The 24,692-nt window shown below is 44.6% G+C and overlaps 1 long non-coding RNA gene across 1 annotated transcript; it reads right to left on the minus strand.

The window, feature by feature from the left end:
• Positions 1 to 8,382: 8,382 nt before the first annotated feature.
• Positions 8,383 to 15,276, minus strand: LOC137545039 (uncharacterized). The gene is made up of 5 exons (XR_011025979.1): positions 15,130 to 15,276; positions 14,066 to 14,142; positions 13,399 to 13,453; positions 10,093 to 10,116; positions 8,383 to 8,450 (listed from the first exon to the last, which is right to left on the minus strand). It is a non-coding gene; the product is annotated as an uncharacterized lncRNA (long non-coding RNA).
• Between the last annotated feature and the right edge of the window lie 9,416 nt (positions 15,277 to 24,692).

Here is a 24,692-nt window from a genome sequence, read left to right on the forward strand (position 1 = left end):
TTTCTCAAGTTGTAAATAAAATGCATTTTAAATTACCAGCAGGCAAAAAAACACTCAAAATTATTTTGATAGTTTTTCAACTGCTTTTTTGTACTTTTCCAATTGCAAAATACTGAAAAGTTATTTTAGGTAGAAGATGAAAAAGTCTCTCCTAGGAGAAAAAGTGGATTGCATATGGGCCGTAATGTGCAAAAAATAGCTATGTGTGGAATTGTCTTTGTTTTTTTTTTACACTCTGCTTTTTCTGGAATGAGAGTTGCTGTTAAGCACTAAAAGTTGGCCCTTTCTAGGATGACAACCAAAATCTAAATTTCCTATTTTAATATTTGTTACTGTCCGGACTTCGGCTTTACTCCAGCAGCTCTAAGAAGGTCAGATAGCAGAAAATGACTAGCCCAACGACCAGGTGACTGGCAGCCAGTGCCACCTTTCTACTAGAATCCATTGCAGTGTTAGTGTCTAGTGTTCTGATTTATCCAGGTCCATTAGTGCTAGATGTCTCTACCTGTGTCCCCACCATCTGCAAGACAGACACATCCATTTTCCATGAAATATTCTGTGGCCAACCCACCTGCGTTGCCGTGGGCCACCCCAATTAAGTCACAAGTTCCAAGCTGGGGTGGGCCATGGCAAGCAGATGGGAGTGACCACAGAGCTTCAGAAGACTAGAAAAACTGCCACATCGGTTCTGCCGAGGACCACTGAGGAGGGAGGCAGAGATTCTAGCTTTATTAAATTACGTGTAAGCGAGCGAGTTATTAAACCTACCACCTGCCTATCCTTTCAGCAGTAAGAGAGCCTTATATTTCAGGCTCTGTATTCTTCATTTTGTTGTTCTTCTCTAAGAAAAATAAAGTCGCTTCTTCTGGAGACTTTTTTCTGTTTTTGAAGATGGTTCATCACTCCTGAAGAGTCTTCAGTTGTAAAAAGCAGTAGGGTATTGTACTGTGTTAGCCATCAGTAAAAGCAAGAAGTTTTGATTCAGGATGATACCATTTATTGGTTAACTTAAGAGAATAAGAGCAAGCAAGTTTTGTGCGAGTGCTCGTTTCCTGCAAATCTCACCTCTCGCTAGATGAGGCCTATTGGTGTGATGGAGCAACTAGGAAGCCACTCTGTGGCCTACGATTGGCGTTGGGCAGTCGCATAGTGGTTCAGTTAGCCAATAAATGGTATCATCCTGATTCAAAACTTCTTGCTTTCAGTTGTTGTAAGTAAAGGCGAGTCTCAGACATTTCAAATGTACAAGTCAATTACCTAGACTGTTGGCTGAAGTAGGTGGATTATCAAAACTTATTCCCAAGAATCTACTTCACTCATTATAATGAAGATGTTACTCCCTGGGAGCAATGGGATATCCTCTAGAACAGAAAAAAAGAGTCCAGCTGAAGCCACCTACTCATGTGGACAATTTTCTCACCTCATGTCTAACCAGGGCCAGTGCTAGACTTTTTGCTGCCTGAGGCAAACTTGTGAGGATGTTCCTCCTCCTCAGCCAGGACAGCAGTGCCACCTCATATCTTCTGCTGTGCAAGTCAAATGAAACACTGCTGATCTCCAGCCTCTCCCCTCCTCACTCACTGTCAGATTCTCCACACAGCACAACAAGCTGCTTTTCCCCAATGATGACCTCTTCACCTCGCTCTCCTCTCACTTCTCCTCCTACTCTGGCTGCATGCTATTACAAAAATGCTGCCACTGTAATCTCTGCACCTGATGAAAATGTCACCTTGCTTCATGAGAGAACCGTCCCTGTGTCCAACTATTAAAGTAAGAGCTGCTCACAGACAGGTTTATTACGCTAGTATTGTCACCGATATACATTGTATATACATTTATCCTGAAAATTTTACTAATATAAACCCCACCTTTTAACCTGGTATAATATGTTACTATTAAGTATAATACAGAAGAAATAAAACATAAAACAAAGTGAAGGCGACTGCATTTTATTGTAGATAATAAAAGAAGAGGGCAGAGCTGATGGTAACTCAATTAAGTGACAAAAGGAAGAGGTTGTTCACTGTGCTGTAAAAATAGTCGGCGAAGCCCAATGGCCCCACCGGTTACATGAGCAAGGCCCAATGCATTTAGCTCACCGTTTATATGGGTGAAGCTCAATGGAATGGGCTAACCGGTTATATGGGTGAGGGTCAATGCAAGGGTCTCACCAGTTTTATGGGTGAAGCCAATTGGTCTCACCTAATGGGATGAGCTGTTTGTCAAAGATACCACTGAAAGCAGTATCCCAATTTAAGTTGGGTGTCTGCCAAGCATTCACTGTGTCTGGAGGACGAGAGCTGATTAAGGAGGGAGGAGGGAAGGGGAAGAAAGGATATGACTGACACAGTGAATAAGTAGAAGGAACAGGCAATCGGGGATGTGTGGCTCTGACAATGCACAGAGAGGAGGGCGCGGTCAACAGGGAGCCCGAAGTGCCACTCGACTTCTAAGCACGGTGGTTGGGGAAGAGGAAGAACCGTAGGGCTTACAGCTGTTCCCACTCCACTTTTACCATGCCCAGAAGCCAGTGACACTCGGCAGCTGACTGCTTTCTCGTGCCAATGCCAGTGCCACACATCCCCGATTGCCCGTTTCTCTTGCTCATCCAGTGTGCCAATCGTATCCTCCCCCCCTTCCCTCCTCCCCCCCCAAATCAGCTAACACACTCCAGGCACAGTGAGAGGTTGGCAACCACCCAACAAGTCATAAATTGGGACAAAAAGCCCTCCCGCACAGTGAACCTTGTTTTCCTTTTGTCACTCAATTGGAGAGGAGAAATGATGTTATGGACTTTAGCACGGAGGAGAGGAAAAACCCCCAGTGGAGGAAACCTCTGAGGTACCAAGGCTAAAGTCCTGCCCCCTTCATGGGCTCTCCTCTGCTTCTGCCCTCTTCAGTCGCACTCATAGCCAATTGGGGGGGGGGATTTAGGTGTGCTCCATATGAACGGATGTTACGCCATCTGCCCTAATCCAGGAAGCGTCCATACTTCTTCACACACTGATTAGGACTAGAAGAGATCTAGAAGAAAGAGAAAAGATCAAACAGTTAGAACATTTCCATAGAGTTTGTTTGCAATAAAAGACATAAGCACGTCTAAAATACTAAACTAGAGTGATTGGGTGACACAGTAAAGTCTGAAACAAACGTGCAACCGTGGTTGCCCCTAAACAGTCATTTGTGATTTTTCTGGCACCTTTTGTAAATGTCTATCCATGGTCCAGCGACAGCTCATTGGCTGAACACACTGCCCATTCGCTATCCACTGCTGCAAGAGGTGGTAACTTGCTCCTGCTGGGGGAAAGGCTGCCAAGAACGCTTATACAACACAATGTTTGTCAAAGTGTTGGTAGATCTGGCTAAATAAATAAATAACTACTATCCAAACTCTGGTTAGTTTTTAGGAAACTTTACCCAAAGTCTTCTACACAATAGCAAATGTGAGCATCCATAGCGTGGTTATGTGTGTACTGTCTACTCTACATAGTGTGTTTATAGCTCATTACAGGCATACCATGCATTCACATTACACACATCCCACCCACATTACTGCTCATGTTCTATTGGTCAGCCAATATATACTGTAGTGGTCGTCCTCCTTCCCCTATACAATTCACTGGTGTCTAGTGGGCCTCCTCCTTCCCCTAAACAATTCCCTGGTGTCTAGTGGGTCTCACTTACTACCCTATACAGTTCCCTGCTGTCTAGTGGTTCTTGTCCCCTACCCTATAAAGTTCCCTGGTGTCTAGTGGTTCTTGCTCCCTACCCTATACAGTTCCCTGGTGTCTAGTGGTTCTTGCTCCCTACCCTATACAGTTCCCTGGTGTCTAGTGGTTCTTGCTCCCTACCCTATACAGTTCCCTGGTGTCTAGTGGTTCTTGCTCCCTACCCTATACAGTTCCCTGGTGTCTAGTGGTTCTTGCCCCTATTCTATCCAGTTCCCTGGTGTCTAGTGGTTCTTGCCCCCTATTCTATACAGTTCCCTGGTGTCTGTCTAATGGTTCTCATGCCCTACCCTATAAAGTTCCCTGGTGTCTAGTGGTTCTCGCTCCCTACCCTATACAGTTTCCTGGTGTATAATGCCTCCTTCCTCCCCTATACAGTCCCTGGTGTCTTATGGTCCTCCCTCCCCTATACAGTTTCTCGGTGTCTAGTGGCCCTTTCCCTCCCCTATACAGTTCCCTGGTGTCTAGTACTTTCCCTCTCCCTCCAACATATGGCTTCCCTGGTGATGTAGGGTTTCATCTTCAATATATATTTCCTGATAATCAAGAGTGGACCAAACATAATGCTAAGTGAGGATACCACTTGGGTGCCAAATTTGATGGCTCTGCAGGCCTGCTTCTGAAGGGGGACTCGCTCTGGCTGGCGCTGGGTTGGCGGCGCAGAGGGGCGAAGTCACTAGCATGTCGTTCTGGATAGGATATGAGGGCTGTTATAAGCAGCCGGTTACTGACTGCGGTGAGCCACGCCTCCTGAGGAAACGAGCAGACGCTCGTGAAACGTCGAGGCTGTAAGTGGCATCACCGCTTGTTTGCTTGGCTGCCCGACCACCCCACTACACTGGACCCGGTGCTACCGAAGCATGTCTCCTCTCCCACCTACAGAAGGAACCACTGGGATCACATGGCAGCTTGCCTGAGGACATCAAGCAGCAGTCTATGGTGAGCAGCTTACTCCAATACATGCCAGCAAGCACTGGAACTGTTTATGCTTAGCTCGTGTTGTCGAGCTGATCTGCGTGTTGTGACGTTAGGACTTGCTGTGTTTGCCAGCTACAGGCCTGCATGTGACAGTATTGCTTTCCAGTCTATGCTGCTGATTTCTACTTTGCACCACTTACGGCTGTGTCCCTTGAGGAGATAAACAGACTGTCACTCGTTATATGGAGTCTTAATGAACAGACTGCTTGTACAACAATTACTATGCTACACCGCTTCTGCTGCTTTTTGGCTTTAGCTACCTCTCTGCTGTATCGATATGGACCAGTGGCCGGACTTACATATTGAGGTTAATAGGTTGCAACCTGATTAGGCACATTTAGTGTCTTCTTGCTTTTGGAGCTCCACTAACATTATATCAATATTATTACGTTTTGTGTTGCCCGGTATATCTGGTCTAAGTACGTGTGGTTGAATGTTGAGTCTGCTTGATGGGTTGTTGGGGTCAGTAGGGGTGGCGGTTGGGATATGTGGCCAAGCCTTTTTAATAGATGCTTTTTTTGATACAATAAAGAATTATACGATTTTTACAAATATTTGTATGATTTTTTTTTTGGTGTACCATTCACCGCTTATTTTCCTTCCTACTTGGTTTTTCCTGATTCTGGCATATATGTCCTAGAGGTTCAATTACTATTGTGTCATATGAAAATGTAACATAATTTTGAGCGACAATGATGATCACCAATGATTGTGCCGGGTGACAGTAATACACTGTACTATACTGGTCATCACTCATCAAGCTACTATGATTAATATAGGAAAGATCAGTAATAAAAGGTCACAACAACATACCTAGTCCTTGGATTGCACCTTAGTGCAGGGAAGGAGGAGGTTAAGCATCCTCCTCAAGGCTCCAGCTAACCTAGGGAAAAAAGAAAAGAAAAAAAAAGGTAAGTTTGAGACACAAGAGAGACAACAAAATGGCTACAGATGATCAATGAGATGCAAATTATTTCACGTTGATATGAATCCTCTGTTAGTTTGCATAGCTTGGAATTGGACCTATGAAAGATAGTAGTAGTAGTAGTAGTAGACAGTGTTGCTTGCAAATTGACCAAATGACCAAAGTCCTTTTCACATTGAAAACGCCATTTTTGTTTTCACGTTTCTTCCTAAAAAAGTAAGCTAATTTTTCTGCGTTTTCACCTAAATAGCAAATTTAAAAAAAAAAAAAAACAAGTGCCAAATTTTAGACCAAAATAGCAATTTTCAAAAATAACTGCAATATTCGAAATGTGCTTTGCACAAAAACGCAAAGTTTTATAGGAAGTCATTTTTTTCTCTTTAAAAAAAAAAATAACGTGAAAAGAATATGGGCATTTTGGCTCATCACTGGCTGATGATTTTGCCTGGTCAGGTTCCCAGCGACATACTCTTGCACAAAGTTATTGCCATTTGCATCAGCTTGAAATATGCATCACACTCATCATCTCTACCAAACACAGCCGGCAGGAAACTACTGCAGAATAAAAGCTTCTCAGCAGCACCTCTGATACAGCAAAGTCCTCAGTATCCGGCACCGGCGGGGATCGCCTGATGCCAGATACATGTGCTTGCCGGTTGCTTGGGCAACCGGCTGAAATAGCACAAACCTCCCCCCTGAAGTACTTACTGAGCCTCCCGTGATGTCTGGCAGTCTCCCTCACAAACCTCCCCCCTGAAGTACTTACTGAGCCTCCCGTGATATCTGGCAGTCTCCCTCACAAACCTCCCCCCTGAAGTACTTACTGAGCCTCCCGCGATGTCTGGCAGTCTCCCTCACAAACCTCCCCCCTGAAGTACTTACTGAGCCTCCCGTGATGTCTGGCAGTCTCCCTCACAAACCTCCCCCCTGAAGTACTTACTGAGCCTCCCGCGATGTCTGGCAGTCTCCCTCACAAACCTCCCCCCTGAAGTACTTACTGGGCCTCCCGCGATGTCTGGCAGTCTCCCTCACAAACCTCCCCCCTGAAGTACTTACTGAGCCTCCCGTGATGTCTGGCAGTCTCCCTCACGAACCTCCCCCCTGAAGTACTTACTGAGCCTCCCGTGATGTCTGGCAGTCTCCCTCACGAACCTCCCCCCTGAAGTACTTACTGAGCCTCCCGTGATGTCTGGCAGTCTCCCTCACAAACCTCCCCCCTGAAGTACTTACTGAGCCTCCCGCGATGTCTGGCAGTCTCCCTCACAAACCTCCCCCCTGAAGTACTTACTGAGCCTCCAGTGATGTCTGGCAGTCTCCCTCACATACCTCCCCCTGAAGTACTTACTGAGTCTCCCGTGATGTCTGGCAGTGGCCCTCACAAACCTCCCCCCCGAAAGTACTTACTGAGCCTCCCATGATGTCTGGCAGTCTCCCTCACAAACCTCCCCCCAGAAGTACTTACTGAGCCTCCCGTGATGTCTGGCAGTGGCCCTCACAAACCTCCCCCCCGAAAGTACTTACTGAGCCTCCCGCGATGTCTGGCAGTCTCCCTCACAAATCTCCCCCCTGAAGTACTTACTGAGCCTCCCGCGATGTCTGGCAGTCTCCCTCACAAATCTCCCCCCTGAAGTACTTACTGAGCCTCCCGTGATGTCTGGCAGTGGCCCTCACAAACCTCCCCCCCCCCGAAAGTACTTACTGAGCCTCCCGCGATGTCTGGCAGTCTCCCTCACAAATCTCCCCCCTGAAGTACTTACTGAGCCTCCCATGATGTCTGGCAGTCTCCCTCACAAACCTCCCCCCTGAAGTACTTACTGAGCCTCCAGTGATGTCTGGCAGTCTCCCTCACAAACCTCCCCCCCGAAAGTACTTACTGAGCCTCCCGCGATGTCTGGCAGTCGCCCTCACAAACCTCCCCCCTGAAGTACTTACTGAGCCTCCTGTGATGTCTGGCAGTCGCCCTCACAAACCTCCCCCATAAAGTACTTACTGAGCCTCCCGCGATGTCTGGCAGTCTCCCTCACAAACCTCCCCACTGAAGTACTTACTGAGCCTCCCGTGATGTCTGGCAGTCGCCCTCACAAACCTCCCCCCTGAAGTACTTACTGAGCCTCCCGTGATGTCTGCCAGTCTCCCTCACAAACCTCCCCCCTGAAGTACTTACTGAGCCTCCCGTGATGTCTGGCAGTCTCCCTCAGAAACCTCCCCCCTGAAGTACTTACTGAGCCTCCCGCGATGTCTGCCAGTCGCCCTCACAAACCTCCCCCCTGAAGTACTTACTGAGCCTCCCGCGATGTCTGCCAGTCGCCCTCACAAACCTCCCCCCTGAAGGACTTACTGAGCCTCCAGTGATGTCTGCCAGTCTCCCTCACGAACATCCCGGCCAATCTGATGAAATTGGCTCCTGACTGGCTCACAGAGCTCTGCCATCATAGAGAGGCTGGGGTGACGGGTGTGCAGCGTAAATAACGGCAGCAGCGATTCCATGCAGCCAGACGTCAGCAGGCCCTGGTATTTGGCACCAATGGTCTCTGGTCCTTAAGGGGCGGTTAAGGTTTGCTTGCTATGCAGTTTTGTTCAGCTTTTTTTTGGGGGGGGGGGGGGACTTTTTATAAGTCTTGCTTTCCACACTATGTCATTATGCTTGCAAACCTTCCACCTCTTCACAAAGACCCTACATGAGAAGTATGTAAAGTCAATAATATAAATGCTAATATGCTACTGGGGCAGGAATTCCAAGAAACATATTTACTTACTGGATCCTTGGTCTCCACCACGGACGTGGAGGATAGGGAGAGGGTAAAATGAGTGGGCTATCCCTAGATAAGGAGAAAAGAAATAAATGAATGTTACTTAATGTAATACAGGCAGCTCTTATGCACAAGTTATATTGTATTAGTAGTAAAGAAAATTCATTTTTATCTCAAACTCTTCCCACCTAACACTAGCAACAAACTATAGAGTTACAGGATCCCGTATGTTCCCCGATGTATTCTAACCCTGGAGAATCTTAGCGAATCTCCCCCATTATGTCCTCTGTAACTAAACTGAGCATTAGGATTTCTTCATTTGACTATATGGTTCAAGCAAAATGCTCAAAGCCTTCTGTCTCTGCTTAGATTGAGGCATGTGTGGATAAACTAAACATTGTTTTATGGAATAGGGAAAAGTCGTTTTATCCACAGCTATTCACTCTGAAAACTGTATTCAGGGGCATAACTACAAATCATGTGCCCCCCAGTAAAAATGTGGTTGGTCCCCCTAATGTTTCATACCCTTTCCCTTGCCTACCCTTGGTGCCCCTCATAGCCTCAGCCTGGGGGTCCACCTAGCCAAGGTCATAAAACAAGTGCGGACATCGTATTCTTCACATCCATAACAACTGTAGCCCCAAAAGCACCTGATCTGAAGGATGGACCCCTTTTGTTGGAGGGAGTGAAGAAGTAGTTGGCAGGCTTGGATTTACATCATAGGAGCCTGTAGGTACAAATGTTCTGGAACCCTAGACTTCACCATCCATGTACCCACAAACCCCATCAAAAAGCGCACCCTAAGTATGCCAGCTGGCCCAGCTTTCACTCCCCCCCCCCCCCCCCACTACCAAACCAAGCCAAAATCACACCTTAAGTATGCCAGCCGGCCCAGCTGTCACTCCCCTCTCTACCAAACCCTGCCAAAACCATACCTCAAGTATTGCTAGCTGGCCCAACTGTTACTCCCCCCCCCCCCCCTCACTACCAAACCCTGCCAAAATCACACCTTAAGTATGCCAGCTGGCCCAGCTGTCAGTCCCCCCACTACCAGACCGTGCCAAAACCACATCTTAACTATTGCTAGCTGGCCCAGCTGTCACCCCCTCCCTACTTCCCCTGAGTTAGCCACAGTTGCCCACTAATACTGAACGCACTTCTGGCAACCTAGTACTATGTAGCTAGAGGCGCCCTCAAGTGTTAGGTAGCTAAATATGCCCCCAGCAGAAGGGAGATCTTATCAGAGGAATGCCAAGAGCTGGTTGAGTAAACTCTCATTTACGGTCTGCTGGGGATTCTGCATAGGGAAGGCAGGAGGGAGACACATGGGGAGAGGGGTGAGCTGCCTTTTCATCATCAGGCGCCTCTAGGCACCTGCCTACTTTGCCTTATGGAAAATCTGTCCTTGGTAGTTGGGGACTTCTTACAGCTCAGGGCACCCCTGCAGTTGTGAGACTGCTCCCCTGTAGTTATGCCCCAGCCTGTATTTACTCTTTTTTCCCCAGATCTAATTCCCAGATCTAATAATAGAAAACAGGAAGGAATGTTTGTTTTTTCTCCCAGATGTGAGTGTGAAGAGTTTGCGCAGTGCTTGGAACTGCTTATCTTCAGGTCCTTGTATCAATGTAACAAGAGAGTGCTGTGATGCTGGGAAATATTGTAAGCACTGGACAGCAGCGCTAGTGCACAACACATTTACATGTATACTTACATATCATAGAATGACTGGAGAGACCTGTACAAAAGAGAAGGGAAAAGATTAGTTATATGCCCAACTGTTGCTTCCTTATATAAACACTAATGACGTTTTACTTGCTCAGTGTATGAATATACTTACGATACAATGAGTGCTGTGATATTAGTAATGCTATCAATGTACATAAACATCTGTTATTTCATGCATTTAAAGTTACTTTAACCTCCCTGGCAGTATGATTACTTCAGGATTTTTAGAGTCTTTTTAAAACATTTCAGACCCTAAAATCAGGGGGAAAAAAATCACGCTGCTAAAGTCTCTGCAGCAGCCCCTGCTCTCACTCACCTCCCTGGGCTCCAGAAGCACCTGACCTGGGCTACAGAGAAGCAGCACTGGACTGTTGCTCAGTGGTCCAAAGTACTTTTTCAGATGAAAGCAACTTTTGCATGTCATTCGGAAATCAAGGTGCCAGAGTCTGGAGGAAGACTGGGGAGAGGGAAATGCCAAAATGCCAGTGTCAAGTACCCACAGTCAGTGATGGTCTTGGGTGCCATGTCAGCTGCTGGTGTTGGTCCACTGTATTTTATCCACGGCAGGGTCAATGCAGCTAGCTATCAGGAGATTTTGGAGCACATCAGGCTTCCATCTGCTGAAAAGCTTTAGGGAGATGAAGATTTCATTTTTCAGCTTGACCTGGCACCTGCTCATAGTGCCAAAACCACTGGTAAATGGTTTACTGACCATGGTATTACTGTGCTCAATTGGCGTGCCAACTTTCCTGACCTGAACCCCATAGAGAATCTGTGGGATATTGTGGTGAAGAGAAAGTTGAGAGACGCAAGACCCAACACTCTGGATGAGCTTAAGGCCGATATCGAAGCATCCTGGGCCTCCATAACACCTGAGCAGTGCCACAGGCTGATTGCCTCCATGCCACGCCGCATTGAAGCAGTCATTTCTGCAAAAGGATTCCCGACCAAGTATTGAGTGCATAACATAATTATTTGAAGGTTGACTTTTTTTTTGTTTTAAAAACACTTTTCTTTTATTGGTTGGATGAAATATGCTAATTTTTTTAGATAGGAATTTTGGGTTTTAATGAGCTGTATGCCAAAACCATTAATAATAAAACAATAAAAAACTTGAACTACTTCAGTTGTGTGTAATGAATCTAAAATATATGAAAGTCTAATGTTTATCAGTACATTACAGAAAATAATGAACTTTATCACAATATGCTAATTTTTTGAGAATGACCTGTATACATACTTACATCCAGATTATATTGGGTTCATCCAGGATGGTATCCCGGATATCCAATACAAAAGAGAAAACATCCATTATATGACAAGCTATTACTTCTCCATATGAGCTCTTTTACTGGCCAGGGTATGAATATACTCATGATACAATGACAGTGTGCTGTGATATTAGAAATGTTGTCAAGGTACACGGGGCTGGCTTTTTGGAAAGGCCACAAAGGCCCGGGCTTTGGGTGGCTGCAGCCCAAAGGGGCACCTGAACAGAAAAGAGGGGTTGCTACACATGAAAGGGAGGCTGAAAATGTGGAGCAACATACAGGGGCGTAGCTAGAAATCATAGGGCCCCATAACAAAGTTTTAGTTGAGGCCCCCTTCCCAAAAATAACAAGGCACCTTTGCGCCCCTTCCCTCCACATACCAATTTTAGGTAACTAGAGGGCCTCCCAGCATTAACTAGCCCTTCTTTCAGTAAGGGTAGCCAGAGGAACCCCTTGGGTTTACCCCACCATGGGTTGCCAAAAATTCCCTGCACCACAGGTAGCCAAAAGAGTGGTTGGGGAAAAAAAGATGTAGGCATTCTTGAGAAATGCCATCTGCCTCTACCCTATGTGTGATAATATTGCAGCCATCTTTTGAAACTTTATCTCGTGGAAGCCATGTTTTTTTCATTTTTTGTTGGCTATGCACCTCTTATGTGTATGTCTGTTAGAAGCCAGTCAGGCAGCTGGCTTTGGTGTATAATTGTCACCTGGACACAAGGCTGAAGGAAGTTGCTAATTTGATTTTCAGTATGGCAGTGTAAATTACATTTGCATTTTGTTTCCTTTGGACACTACAGCCTACTAGGATGAAGGAAGCTGCTAATTAGCAGCCATTTGCAGTCTGACGTGTTTGCATTGCTTTGAAGTCTGTATACAGCCACCTGTTGTCCCAATATACAATTGGACTGAGTCCGGAAGGTTCAAAGCGGAACAGGAAACCTTTGGAATTTGCATATCACAGCAAGCAAGGATCTTACAGAGGTCTCTGCAAACTGTGATGTCACAATCTGGGGAAATTGGATTATTTCTGGCCTCGGATACAAATCTTCCTATAAAAATCAGCCTGGAAAAATCAGAACTTGTCTTCTCCTGAAGGTAGCACTCTGCTAGGGCTGATCCTGATCTGATCAGAATTCGTGTCCTTCCACGACCAAGGTGTGTGTGTGGTGTGTGTGGTGTGTGTGTGGTGTGTGTGTGGTGTGTGTGGTGTGTGTGGTGTGTGTGGTGTGTGGTGTGTGGTGTGTGGTGTGTGGTGTGTGGTGTGTGTGTGTGTGTGTGTGTGTGTGTGTGTGTGTGTGTGTGTGTGTGTGTGTGTGTGTGTGTGTGTGTGTGTGTGTGTGTGTGTGTGTGGCGTTCCCATATTTATGCCTAAGCACAAAGCTGACCTAAATACGAAAATGCTGGACTGAGTGCAGGCCCCTCGACAGCAGAGTGGGAATTGTTGAAGTGTCTAGCAGCAGCTAGTGGTGGCAGAGTGAAGTGTTGTTGAGGGGTGAAAGCCTTGTGTTAGCTTAAATAAGGCTGCTTCCCTCTCGATCTGGCCAAACCTTGACACTATGGATATAAGTTAATTGGGAAATTTAAATTCTCAGCCATCTACACTGCATATAGTCCATGGGCACTTAGATAAAATCATAGGGTGAAGGTACACAAGTACCACCTGGGCCCCCTCTGCTCCAAGGCCCCATAGCAGCTGCAATGGCTGCTATTGCTATTGCTATGCCCTTGCCAACATATGAAAATGGGAAACCGATGTCCAAGGGAGGTGTTCATGAAAAAGAAGGGCTATATGTAGAAACATGTGGAAGAGGGGGTTGCACATGTAATGGGAGAGACGTTGCTGCACATGAAAGGGGAACCCCAAGATACTTGGCCTAGGTGCACAAAAAAGTATAAATCCAGCCCTGAAGGTACACAAACCTTTCTTGTATTATGTATTCAAAGTTAGGTTAGAATATGGTTAGATTATGGGAAAGGGGATTTCAATTATTAGTATTAGGTTTTTTGATCATACTTACCACTCTTCGATGGATATATCTTCCATCATGACCTCACAGTTCTGTGCCATGATACCTAGAAAGGAAAATAAAGGTAAATTAAGAATTGCTGCCTACAGTGATCCTCCTTATAGTGACACCTCTCCAGTCAAGGCAAAGAGAGATGACAAGAGATGGTCACAAAAGAGCAAATGCGAAGCGACTTAAAAAAGATATTTCCCTATGGAGAAGGCAGGCTGTGGATCCCATAGAGTCTTCCCGATCCTCTCTCCGTACCCTCGGTCCACCACTGGCCCCGTCTGTAATTCCACATCTTGGGAACTCTTCAGAAGGCCTTGGAAATACTTTCATCCCCGAGTGCTACAGAAGATGGGTGCATTTGTACTGCACTTGCGCAAGCTGGAACTCATGCATGTACAGTACACATCTATGTCTCTGGAGATACTGGGGGAGGTGAGATACTTCTGAAGCTTTATGAGCCTGAAGGTGTATTCCACCAGTTAGCAAGGGACAGTGGATGAGGACCGGGGGCATGGATAAGGGACCGGGAAGCCTCCATGGCTGGCATGGGTAAAGTTTAAGCAGCCCAAACTGCATGCTGCAGACCCCAGGTCACATTGTTAATATACTTTCCCTCCTCCCTCCCTGCGGAGTGGCGAGCAGGCAACAAGCGAGGGTTAACACTTACATGATCCCCGCTTCCAGGGTCGTCCCGCTACGGCAACAAGGAATCACATGACACATCATCAGGAAGTGCCAATCCTACTAATAAAATAAATTGGAAAGTTCGGATGTTTGGATGTTTGTTACTCGATCATGCAAAAATGGCTGAACAGATTTGAATGAAATTTGGCACACACATAGTACATTACCTGGAATAGAGTATAGGCTACTTTTTATTCTCATAACCAAAAAGTGGGTAGAGACAAATACGAATTTCCTTGGGAACACGGCAGCCATTCTTACACTGTTAATGGTAGGGTTCTAAAATTTTGCATAGTTGGTCACTAGGTCACTGGGATTAATATTCAGAAAAGTGGGTGGAGCCTACAAAAGCCAATCAAAATTCACCTATTGATTTTCAAGGGGAATATTTAATTGCTGCCATTCTTGCACTGTTAATGGCACAATCTATTTGCACTGTTAATCACCTGTACCTGGTACAGTTGGCCATTGGGTGATTGGGGATCAAATTCAGAAAAGGGGTGGAGCCACATCCAATCAGATTTATTTTATTTCAATGCAAATTATTGATGCCAAAGACCGCAAAGCCCACAAACTTGGTCATTAAGTAATTGAGTAATTGTGTGTTAGGGTTAGGAAAAGTGGGCGGAGCCAACACCGGCCAAATACATACCCGGGCAACACCGAGCATCCAGCTAGTGTATAATACATAGAAGGGACATCACAAGGTGGGAGGGCCTAGAGGACTGGTAATGAGACAGGGGAGGGACACTGAGGACAAAAAGCAGTTTGTGACCACTCAGGAGGAGGTAATCTGGCCCACCATAGGCCTCATCCAACTTTTTAACCCCATATCAGGGGTACTTTACATGCCATGGCGGGCCCTAGCTTGGTACGTGATCACAATACCTGCCCGCCCATCTGATGTTGATCCCACGCTTTCTATCTGTGTGCAGGTTGAGAGAAAAAGTGCATGCATGCGCATGGACATCCCTAAACATCCTCCACACTGACCACACAACCTCTCCTACATCAAACATGCATAAAGTAATAAATGGTAATACTCACTGACAGCTTATGAACTGTAGAGACTATAGTTTCTCGCTTGATCGGCAAACCAAAAGTTTGTTACAACCAATAATCTGTAAATAGAAAGAAGAAGGGGACATTATAACCTGAAACTAAACCTGCTTTATACAAACATACACAAGTGACAGAAATGACATGAGTGTTTGCAATGACAATGAGTGGTGGCATATACACTGAATGATATGTACCTGATAATGTAAACAATCAATAATTACCTGATCAGATATAGACCCAAAAATATCAATAGCTTTACCGCCGTGCATCATTCAGTGTTAGTCAGATTTTAGCAGATTTGTGTTTGAACATCTATCAATACAGCGCCACCACTAGCTTTCTAAAGCCTCATGCAGTACGAAGCAGTGAGGACGATGATCATGTGACAGCCAGCACCGCCTTCTTCTCATGATCAATCAATTAAAGAGCTGCATTTCCCAAATGATGTTTAAAAGTAGGGATGGTTGGAAATGCTGATTTAGTGGAAATTCCGATTTGCGCAAATGCCGATTACCAAATTTACGGATTTCCGAGGAGTCTTTGTTTGGTACATTTTTTACACTCTCCGAATGGCCAAATTCTTCCGAGTTGACTTTGCATTCTCTGATTGGTCCAATGCTTCTGAGTTCTGTTATTGGGCTAAAATTGTGGAGTTGTGGTAATGCGCTATTTCTGCAGAAAGCCTATCGCCAAGAAATGTTTTGGTTATTTTCTGCATTCCCTAATTGGCCAAGTACTTCCATGTTGACGCTGCATTCTCTGATTGGTCCAATGCTTCCGAGTTCAGTGATACTGCAGTTGAGGTAATGCGTTTTTTTTCCGTTCAAATACGATTTCCGCCCCTGCTATACACTATGACACCAAGATTATTTATTGAATCATATCACAAATCAGCCAAAATAGTTGTATTTGCACTTATAACCAATACAACCCACGTTCACAGCCATGTATATCACCAGCAATGAAATGTCAGACTAATTATATAAACATCAGAATAAATCATATTATGTACAGCCCTCAGAGAACCCTTTTGCTGTATCCCCAGTGATCAGCTGACATAAGGGAAAATCACATATGAGTTACACCTATAGAAGAATAGAGGAAATCCTAGAATAGGGGACATGAGGGACAACCAGCTACTCACCTGCCAATCTCACGGGAAATGAGCCCTCAGGGCCAACACAAGCCGATATATGATAAACATGCTGATGTCACAATGGTTGCTGCAGCTGTGGAGGGAGCCTATTGTGACATCATCACATGACCACACCCACATTCTGGAACATTCTTACGCCCCTGCTATACACTATGGGCTTGATTCACTAAACCGTGATAAGTCACATCATGGCCGTTTTCGCGCGAATTTTCGCGTTTGCATGACACCGTGCTGCACACGTGCATATGCAGCAAAGCACTAACTTTCATGCATGGCCCAGTGTGTTCCCACCCTCACTGCCAAGTGTATCACCGGTAGTTAAATATCAGCCTGAATTATTATATAAACATCAGAATAAATCATATTATGTATAATCCCCAGAAAACCCCATTGCTGATTCCCCAGTGACCAGCTGATATAAGGGTGGGGAACATCACATATGAGTGACACCTATAGAAGAATAGAGGAAATCCTAGAATAGGAGACATGAGGGAGAAGCAGCTACTCACCTGCCAATCTCACGGGAAATGAGCCCTCAGGGCCAACACAAGCCAATATATGATAAACATGCTGATGTCACAATGGTTGCTGCAGCTGTGGAGGGAGCCTATTGTGACATCATCACCTGACCACACCCACGTTCTGGAACATTCTCACACCCCTGCTATACACTATGGGCTTGATTCACTAAACCGTTATAAGTCATATCATGGCCAATTTTGCGTAAATTTTCACGTTTGCACGAGACCGCGAATTTGCGCACGCAATCACAAATTATCAGCACAATCACGAATTATCGCGCAAAAATGATATCATTTTGAGCGATGATTTGTGATTGCGCACAATAATTCGCAATCACGTGCAAATCTGAAAATACACGCCAAAACGGCCGTGATATAACTTATCACGGTTTAGTGAATCAAGCCCCATGACATCAAGTTTATTTCCTGAATAATATCACAAATTAGCCATCATAGTTGTATTTCCCACTTATAACTAATACAACAAACACTCAGGGTAGGAACACATTAGGCAGAAACGTTAGCGTTGTGGAAAACGCAGCAGAAAGTGCACATGATGCAAGTCAATGGGCCACATAGAAATACACATGTTTGCATTCTGCAATGTGCGTTTTTTACACTGCAGGACTTGTTGCATATATTTCCAAAATGCATCTAAAACGCTCATATTGAATGTCAAGGGTCACGCAGAGGTATTGCGTTTTAGTGCATTTTTTAAAGCTTTTAAAAAAACAAAAACAAAAAAAACAATTGTTATGATGTGTTTCTGCTTCATGTTAACTTCCTGATGATTAGCATAAAATTCATATCAAAAATGCATAGAAAATGCGTACAAAATGCATATACGATTTATATATGTGAACCAAAAACACATTAAAATGCAAGCAAAATGCATGTGCGGAACAAAAACACAAAATGGAAACACACTGAAAACGCACAAGTGCATATGCAGCAAAACGCTAACTTTCACGCATGGCCCAGTGTGTTCCCACCCACAAAGCCAAGTGTATCACCGGTAGTTAAATATCAGCCTGAATTATTATATAAACATCAGAATAAATCATATTATGTATAATCCCCAGAAAACCCCTTTGCTGTTTCCCCAGTGACCAGCTGATATAAGGGTGGGGAACATCACATATGAGTGACACCTATAGAAGAATAGAGGAAATCCTAGAATAGGAGACATGAGGGAGAAGCAGCTACTCACCTGCCAATCTCACGGGAAATGAGCCCTCAGGGCCAACACAAGCCAATATATATTATAAACATGCTGATGTCACAATGGTTGCTGCAGCTGTGGAGGGAGGAAGCCTATTGTGACATCATCCCATGACCACACCCACGTTCTGGAACATTCTCACGCCCCTGCTATACACTATGGGCTTGATTCACTAAACTGTTATAAGTCATATCATGGCCAATTTCGCGCAAATTTTCACGTTTGCACGAGACCGCGAATTTGCACACGCAATCGTGAATTATCACGCACAATCACGAATTATCAGCACAATCACGAATTATCAGCACAATCATGAATTATCGCGCGAAAATGATATCATGTTGAGCGATAATTTGCGATTGTGCGCAACAATTCGCAATCGCATGCAAATGTGAAAATACACGCCAAAACGCCCATGATATAACTTCTCACGGTTTAGTGAATCAAGCCCCATGATATGAAGTTTATTTCCTGAATAATATCACAAATTAGCCACCATAGCTGTATTGTGTGTTTTTTACACTGCAGGACTTGCTGTATATTTTTCCAAAATGCATCTAAAACGCACATAATGAATGTCAAGGGGGACGCAGAGGTATTGCGTTTTAGTGCTTTTTTGAAAGCTTTTAAAAAAAACAAAAACAAAAAAACAATTGTTATGATGTGTTTCTGCTTCATGTTGACTTCCTGGTGATTAGCATAAAATGCATAGAAAATGCCTACAAAATGCATATATACGATTTATATATGTGAACCACAAACACATATCATAAACTGTGATAAGTCATATCACGGCCGTTTTCGCGTGGATTTCTGTGCTTGCGCGCAATCGTAAATTATCATGCACAAGCACAAATTACCGTGTGAAAACGATATTGTTTTTGTGCGATAATTCGCGATTGCGTGCGATAATTTGTGATCACACGCAAATGCGTGCCAAAACGGCGTGATATGACTTATCACGGTTTAGTGAATCAAGCCCCATGACATCAGGGCCAACACAAGCCAATATATGATAAACATGCTGATGTCACAATGGTGGCTTCAGCTGTGGAGGGAGGAAGCCTATTGTGACATCATCACATAACCACACCCACATTCTGGAACATTCTCACACCCCTGCTATACACTATAAAATCAAGCTTATTTCCTGAAGAATATCACAAATTAGCCATCATAGTTGTATTTCCCACTTATAACCAATAAAACAAACACTCAGCGTAGGGACACACTAGGCAGAAACGCTAGCATTGCTGAAACCGCAGCAGAAAACACACATAATGCAAGTTAATAAGCCGCATGGAAAAAAGCAGATGTTTGCATTCTGCAATGTGTGTTTTTTTCAAACGCAGGACTTGTTGCATATTTTTCCAAAACGCATCTAAAACGCACATAGTGAATGTGAATAGTGACGCATAGTTATTGTGTTTTTGTGCATTTTTAATACGTTGAAAAAAAAAAAAGAATTTTGATGATGTATTTCCGCTTCCTTTTGACTTTCTTATGATTAGTATAAAAAGCATATTAAAAATGCATACAAAACGTATATATGTAATTTATATATGTGAACCACAAACGCATGAAAACGCATGCAAAACGCAAGAAAAACACACGTACGGAACAAAAAGCATATGTTTGCAAAACGCACTGAAAATGCACAAATACATATGTAGGAAAACGCAAACTTTCACACATTACCTAGTGTGTTCCCACCCTCACTGCCATGTGTATCACTGGTAGCTAAATATCAGCCTGAATTATTATATAAACATCAGAATAAATCATATTATGTATAATCCCCAGAAAACCCCTTTGCTGATTCCCCAGTGACCGGCTGATATAAGGGTGGGGAACATCACATATGAGTGACACCGATAGAAGAATAGAGGAAATCCTAGAATAGGAGACATGAGTGACAACCAGCTACTCACCTGCCAATCTCACGGGAAATGAGCCCTCAGGGCCAACACAAGCCAATATATGATAAACATGCTGATGTCACAATGGTTGCTGCAGCTGTGGAGGGAGGAAGCCTATTGTGACATCATCACCTGACCACACCCACGTTCTGGAACATTCTCACGCCCCTGCTATACACTATGGGCTTGATTCACTAAACCGTTATAAGTCATATCATGGCCAAATTCGCGCCAATGTTTGCGTTTGCACGAGACCGTGAATTTGCGCACGCAATCACGAATTATCAGCACAATCACGAATTATTAGCACAATCTCGAATGATCAGCACAATCACGAATTATCGCGCGAAAATGATATCATTTTGAGCGATAATTTGCGATTGCGCGCAAATCTGAAAATACACGCTAAAACAGCCATGATATAACTTCTCACGGTTTAGTGAATCAAGCCCCATGACATCAAGTTTATTTCCTGAATAATATCACAAATTAGCCACCATAGCTGTATTTCCCACTTATAACTAATACAACAAACACTCAGGGTAGGAACACATTAGGCAGAAACGTTAGCGTTGTGGAAAACGCAGCAGAGAATGCACATAATGCAAGTCAATGGGCCACATAGAAATACACATGTTTGCATTCTGCAATGTGCGTTTTTTACACTGCAGGACTTGTTGCATATATTTCCAAAATGCATCTAAAACGCACATAATGAATGTCAAGGGTCACGCAGAGGTATTGCGTTTTAGTGCATTTTTTAAAGCTTTTAAAAAAACAGAAACAAAAAAACAATAGTTATGATGTGTTTCTGCTTCATGTTGACTTCTGATAATTACCATAAAATGCATATTAAAAATGCATAGAAAATGCCTACAAAATGCATATACGATTTATATATGTGAACCACAAACACATTAAAATGCAAGCAAAATGCATGTGCGGAACAAAAACACAAAATGGAAACACACTAAAAATGCACAAATACATATGTAGGAAAACGCTAACTATCACACATTACCTAGTGTGTTCCCACCCTCAGAGCCATGTGTATCACTGGTAGTTAAATATCAGCCTGAATTATTATATAAACATCAGAATAAATGATATTATGTATAATCCCCAGAAAACCCCTTTGCTGATTCCCCAGTGACCAGCTGATATAAGGGTGGGGAACATCACATATGAGTGGCACCAATAGAAGAATAGAGGAAATCCTAGAATAGGAGACATAAGGGACAACCAGCTACTCACCTGCCAATCTCACGGGAAATGAGCCTTCAGGGCCAACACAAGCCAATATATGATAAACATGCTGATGTCACAATGGTTGCTGCAGCTGTGGAGGGAGGGAGCCTATTGTGACATCATCCCATGACCACACCCACATTCTGGAACATTCTCATGCCCCTGCTATACACTATGGGCTTGATTCACTAAACCATTATAAGTCATATCATGGCCAAATTCGCACAAATTTTCGCGTTTGCACGAGACCGCGAATTTACGCACGCAATCACGAATTATCACGCACAATCACTAATTATCGCGCAAACATGATATCATTTTGAGCGATAATTTGCGATTGCGCGCAATAACTCGCAATTGCGTGCAAATCTGAAAATACACGCCAAAACGGCCATGATATAACTTATCACGGTTTAGTGAATCAAGCCCCATGACATCAAGTTTATTTCCTGAATAATATCACAGATTAGCCACCATAGCTGTATTTCCCACTTTTAACTCATAAAACAAACACTCAGGGTAGGAACACATTAGGCAGAAACGTTAGCGTTGTGGAAAGCGCAGCAGAGAATGCACATAATGCAAGTCAATGGGCTGCCTAGAAATACACATGTTTGCATTCTGCAATGTGTGTTTTTTCAAATGCAGGACTTGCTGCATATTTTTCCAAAATGCATCTAAAACGCACATAATGAATGTCAATGGTGACGCAGAGGTATTGCGTTTTAAAAGCTTTAAAAAAGATACAAAAATTGTTATGATGTGTTTCCGCTTCATGTTGACTTCCTAGTGATTAGCATAAATATCAAAAATGCATAGAAAATGCCTACAAAATGCATATACGATATGTGAACCACAAACACATAAAAACGCAAAATGTAAACTCACTGAAAACGCACAAGTGCATATGCAGCAAAACGCTAACTTTCACGCATGGCCTAACTGATTTAACTGACATTCATCTGCAGATCTGCAGATCTGAAAATCCATCCTGGTGGATCTGATCTGCAGATGAATGTCAGTTAAATCATGTGTGTATGATGATCTGCAGATCTCATAGACTATCATTGCAATTTGCAGGAATGGATTTTTGGCAGGAACGGATCTTTTGCAGATACTGATCTTTTGTGTCTGTACAGCATCTGTGTGTGCAGCATCTTGGAAAGAGTTTTTTCTGATGTGGAGTTCAGCTCCATAGAAAAGACTGTGTAGAGTATGGCTCTTATACTACAGGAAGGGTGGTAAGATTGGTCTGTGATCTTTCATTTTCCAAAGACTATGGTCTGATGTCTGTATGTGGCCTAAGTCAGTCCCCACACAGCATCTCTGCCTGCAGGCTGCTTGACTGCCTTCTCCGCCACCACCAACAGGGTCCAGGACTCCGGGTGGATTCCTGAATTTTTATGGCTGCTGCTGCTACCAAACATAATAATTTTTCTGGTGTGTGTACATGCCTGCCTAATTTTTCTGGCTGCACTGCGGCTGCAACAACAAAACATCATAAGGCATGTACATGTGTCAATTCCCCTTCGTAATCATTACCTTGCCGCGGTGAAGGGGCTTGTGCATCACAATGAAGCAATGACCTATATGAGTGTGTGGTGGTGGTGGGGGGGGGGGGGGCAGACCCAAGATAATAAGGTCGTTGCTTCATTGTAGACAGACCAAATTCGATCAGCTGGACAATCACTGTTGTTCTGTCATTGAGCTACCTCAGCCCGACCATATGGGCTTGAAAACTGCCATCACCTGCACTCTTGCCATGGTGCACACCAGTCCGGCATGGCCATCACTACACAAACAGCTGTTTGCAGTGCGTTACACAGTGACTTTGGTCACCAACTGCTGATCCATCAACTCAAGATGTTTTAAAGCACTTTAGGCCTCCAATTTAGCAATGCAATGATGATTTCTGCCTTTTAGGGATTATAACCCTGCTGTGCGTCAAATCCGTAATTTTCCCCGGGACTTTGGCATGTATCGCACTCCGCCATGCCCCCCTCCAGGTGTTAGACCCCTTGAAACAACTTTTCCAACACTTTTGTGGCCAGAAACAGTGTTTGTAGTTTTTCCAGTTCATCTGCCTATTGAAGTCTATTGCGGTTCGAAAAGTTCGTAGGCTCGCAAACTTTTTCGGAAGATCGAGGTTCGTGAACCGAAAATCGGAAGATCGAGCCATCTCTACCTACTGATAACTAATAACAAACACTCACAGCCATGTGTATCACCAGTAATTAAATATGAGTCAGAGCCCTTTTACACCAGGGTGGTGCGGTGCAGTATTTTTTCCACACCTCACTGCTGTGCAATGAAACTCTATGGAGACTTTCATAGTTCTGCTGTATGGCACGACACAACAGATGCGGTGTTTTCACCGCATCCTCGATGCAGGTCCAAAACTACATTACGCGTCTTCTGCGGCGATCTGCGTCAGCCTGGAATTCATGTTAATCTATGGCAGCGCTGTCCAACTGGCGGCCCGCAGGCCACATCCGGCTCGCCAGGCCTCCTGTTGCAGCCTGCTTGTCTCCCCGAGATGCAGGCATGGCTTGCGCTATGGGCGGCGCCATGCCTGCTCCCTCTTGTGTGGCCTCTCCTGTGTCCCCGCTGCCTCACAGCTCAAACCTCACAGATCGCGGCGACTGAGGGAAACAGAGTGTGCATGGTACCCGCACGGAGTACGTCACATGCGGAAGTGACATCATTAGTCACTACCGCATGTGACGTTCTGCCGCGCGGGTGCCATACGCGCGCTCTGCTTGCTTCAGTCGCCGCGATCTGTGAGGTCTGAGCTGTGAGGCAGCAGCAGTGGGGACACAGCAGCGGATTAGAGGTAACGGGCGAGGCACTGGACACCTCGCTATCTAGCTTGGGGGGGGGGGGGCTGTCACTATCTAAAAGGGGGAACAACTGTCACTATCTAACTGGGGGAACACCTGTCACTAACTGGGGGGGGGGGGGCACCTGTCACTATCTAACTGGGGGGGGCACCTGTCACTATCTAACTGGGCGGCCACACCACAGCATCACCGCCAGCCCGGCCACAGCAGCACTGCAAGGCCTTTCAGCCCACACAACATCACCAATCTGGCCAAAAACACTATTGCCAGGCCAGCCAGGCACAGCAGCCAGTAGAGGAGAATTCAGGAGCCAGGTGAAAGGTGTCTACCATATTAAGGGGGCATTCTGCCTATTTATGTGAAATGCTGTCTATTTATGTGCCTCATGACTGCTGAATTTGTCTTGTTGGGGGCCTCATGATTTGTTGGGGGCATCACGATTGCTGAATTTGTCTTGTTGGGGGCCTCAAGATTGCTAAATCTGTCTTGTTGGGAGCCTCATGATTTGTTAGGGACCTCATGATTGCTAAATTTGTCTTGTTGGGGGTCACATGATTGTGAACTGCGAGACTATGGAAAAGCTGAATCATCATCATGAGACAATAGCATTAAAGGGATACTTAAGTCTGGCCAAAAAAATGA

The sequence above is a fragment of the Hyperolius riggenbachi genome, chromosome 2 (assembly GCF_040937935.1).
Source record: "Hyperolius riggenbachi isolate aHypRig1 chromosome 2, aHypRig1.pri, whole genome shotgun sequence".
Lineage (NCBI taxonomy): Eukaryota > Metazoa > Chordata > Amphibia > Anura > Hyperoliidae > Hyperolius > Hyperolius riggenbachi.